Here is a 4,034-nt window from a genome sequence, read left to right as displayed (position 1 = left end):
TCTCCCACTAATTCCTCCATCAGTTGGAACTGGTTTAATTGAATTTAACTCTATTAAACTGAATTAAATAATCACAACTCAAAATAACTCAACTTGGGCCCTTAAAATTTAGGAACCACTCTACATGGCTATAGATAGACTCCCAACTCAAATTAATTGAGTCAACTAAGTCAAATTAACTTAGTTAACTATCACAAGTTGTTATCAAAATTAGATTTACAATTTAATTACTAATTTAATTCAAGGACAAAATTAAATTTGGATTTTCTTGTTGCATTTTTCAACAAAGATATCATTTCACACCCCTGTTATTCCTTGGTTTTTAAAGCTAAAAGCCAACGAGTTTCTAGAAATTGGGTATTTGGAGTCGATCGATCCCCAAACTTCATTTTTTTAGTATCATCTTATGCAATAATTGTTATTTTTAGTTAAAAACTGAGTTTTTCCTAGGGTTTCTATAAAGCCTAATCTGAGCAGTTAAATCCTGCAGGTTGGAGCTTTCTAATCATATGCTAACTAACTAGTTTTCTCTCTGTGAGGAGGTAAATGTACAATGGAAATTTGTAAAAACGTATAGGTATAACAACTGGGATTTGTATTCTCATCCAAAAATTAACCTGAAAAGAACAGAGACCATTATGAAGTAATCTATAACTTTTCTTCAAAAATTATGGCCACATTACTATGTAGGTATATCTTTCTATTTTCTAAATCCATTCAAAGTTTATATTTATACAAAGTAAAATGAATTGTAACTTTTATTTGGATTTGTTGTAGAATTTCTCATTGAGCTCTTTAATTATTTAACATTACATTTACAAGCATTTCATTTTGTGTAAGTTCATGAAAATTTCAGTTTATATCCAGCGTGGTTTTCAAATATGACATTGGATTTTAATTTATGTTTTGAAGCTTTAAAATTCCACAATTGATTTGATTTTATACTCGTGAGAGTCCAAATTCCACATTCAATTCCCAACGTTCAATTTTAATTCATATTCACATTCTATTGCAGAGGACCAACTTGGACAATCAGGTTGCATTTTATTTTTATTTCATGGTGAATTAACTAGAATTACTTACAAGACACGGCTTAGATAGTGAACATGCAGACTTCTTGTGGGCTTGAAGTTTGGATTTTTTCTACCTTCTTATGGAATCTCATAAGGCGGATTTGGTTTCGTTTAGTTTTGATTAAGCACATAGTGGAATCTTTGAAGTGAATAAGGTATATGAGGTTCGGAAACTTGTGACCTGTCATGTAAATTTTTGAATTGTAACAAATTCTTGGTGATCTATAAATTCTTGGACTCCAACAAATTTGAGTATATAAAAGATGCACACAAGCTTAAATTCATTTTCTATGTGTTGTTTGTTTCATTGCAAGTTAATAGCTTAATGATAATGGTAATGCTTAAATTCTATTTCAATTTGTTGTCGATTTCATTTCAAGTTAATATTTTAATGATATTAGTGATGGTTATGGGTAATCTCGATAGAACCATCAATATTTTTTTATGTAGAGATATTAATGATTTACATATACATTGATAATGAAATATATTAACGAGTACACCGATTAAACTAATGAGGTATATTAGCTAATAAACCTGTACATTAATCTTAATAGGATACATTAATAGGAGATAGATTAAGATTATAGTAATAAAGTTATTGGTAATTTGTATTGATAGTGTGATACCTAGTAGAGTTAATAATCGTGCCATATAAATACTTGTGTTGTATGCACCTAAAAACCCAGTAAAGTTAATAGTATGTGTTATGCATAGTTTAATTTAGCAGTTTTCAATTCGCATTATTGGTACTTCTATACATTTTATTATATATTGATACTTTATGAAACCGAACATTGAAAAATCCATCATAGTAGTTGCATTTATTATTTGGATCTTGTACACAATTTTAAAGTTCCAATTCATAACTTGAGTGATGAATGAATTTCAACAAACCCATATTTTTCCTTAAAACTGTAGATTTCAAAAATGGAAAGCTTACATTGAATGCAAAATTTATACAAGTCCTTGTGCTTGAGTAATCAATTAATTTATCCACTTCACATCTCAATTCCTTACTTCTCGCCAAATCAAGACTGTAGGATCAAATTTATCTATTGATCACTATTAATTTAACATTTACCAGTGTAGGTTATAATTGTTTATGTAATTTTTCCCAAAGAATAATTTATATGTTCAGTGGTAGGGACTATGCTGCCCTAAAGTGGGCTCATAGGTAAAGTTAGAGAATCAAGGAGAACTTTCTTTTACTCAATGACCTCATTACGCACTCATCATCATGTGGGCGAAGCTCTCTTTACCACATGGCATTTTGGTTATCTTATATTCCTTCAGATTAAAAATGATAGCTTAGAGATTCAAAGTTCACTTTTTCTTTTTTTAACTACCTATGTTTTCAGGTCCTAAACTTCGGGAGTAATTTTGACTGCAAAAATGATGTTGTTTGGAGGTCTTCTATAGGCCTATAGCCAAATAAAATGGCCCGCTATAAATCCTGTAATACTTGGAGATACCTTTCCAACAAGGTATCGTATGCACCAAACATAGATAATATGAACAAGTTACGACCCTGGGAAGTTGGTTGCCTAACTAACCCAAACATGGCCCACAAACTCTTGGAATTACATCTCCTGGGGTTAGGCTTTTCATTTCTTAGGGTTTTATTTTGTTGTTCAATAATAAATAGGCCCTTGATCCTCATTTTAACATAGTTCAGAGACACGTAGACACCACATATCTTCTTAGAGATAACCTACCATCAGTCGAGCTAGTTTATTTCCATTATGTTTGTAAGCATATTTCAATGTTTTTATATTAATGAAATGGAGTATTATTTCTACTACATCTCTTTATTTATGGTTATATTTGTAATGTGTTGTGTTCCTATTTAAGTTCGGGTCATGAATACTATAACATACCAAAGAAACATGACCAATGTATATATGTTATTCTTACTAGGCTTGGTATTACGTATTCTATTTTCATATATACTTTTTAGTCCATTGGAGAAGCTTTAGGGGTTGCTTACAAAAGACCCACTTTTGAAGGTTTTCCAGATTTTTTGTTCAAATAGAAAAATAAGCTCTTACATCTTTGAGTAATAACCATTATATATGTATTGTTATTGAGGTTGTTCTTGGAAGATGAAAAATTCCAAGGAATGTTATAGAGGCTAGGAAAACCTCCCTATTTTGGCTTCATGAAGGCTCTTGGAACAGAGTTGGTAACCCTTAAAAATATGAAAATAAGAGTTGTACTAAGTTGCATTAGAACAATCCATTTAAGCTCTCAAATATAAAATTTAAATATTTATAGTTTAATAAAATGTTGGAAAAATAATGTAGATCAAATATAAGAGATAAAATTATGAACAACGTAAACTTTCAAATCGGAACTATAAACTAAAAGTGGGAACTCTAGCAAAAAAACCCCCAAAAAACATGAAAAACAGTCCAAAAAATGAAAAGTGTGTATTCTGGAATGATGTTTTTTTTTAAGGGTTAATTTTCAACATATTTAAAAAATGGTAGTAAAAACCAATTTTATTTTATGCAAAAACCAAATTCTTTTGTGCAAAATAAATGAAAAAAACACACTAATCTTTTTGGTAGAATAACATTTTTCTTTCCCAAGTATAATTTCAACAAATTTTAGTAATGGTGATAATGATAAAATAATGGGATTTGAAACACAATAAAATTCCATCAGTTTTCATCCATGTTGTTAAACATATAATAACATGACACTAAAGATCGCTAAAATTCTAATTATTTTCAACCATAACATTAAAGATAAAAAAAAAAAATGGAAATTTTTGAACCATTTAATTAAAAAACTCTAAATTTTCAATACATTTAAACCATGACAATATGAACAAATTACATGAATAAATTAATCAAAATGTCAATACTTGTAGATTGAATGAAACATAAATTATATCTCTAAGTTATTGTTGCGTTGTGGATATTCTAAACAATAAAAATCATCATAATTAAAACA

The sequence above is a fragment of the Pinus tabuliformis genome, chromosome 7 (genome assembly GCF_031772625.1).
Source record: "Pinus tabuliformis cultivar Carrire ecotype Pingquan chromosome 7, CPIR1, whole genome shotgun sequence".
Lineage (NCBI taxonomy): Eukaryota > Viridiplantae > Streptophyta > Pinopsida > Pinales > Pinaceae > Pinus > Pinus tabuliformis.
The sequence above is the reverse complement of the archived record's forward strand: the minus strand, read 5'-3'. Positions refer to the sequence as shown.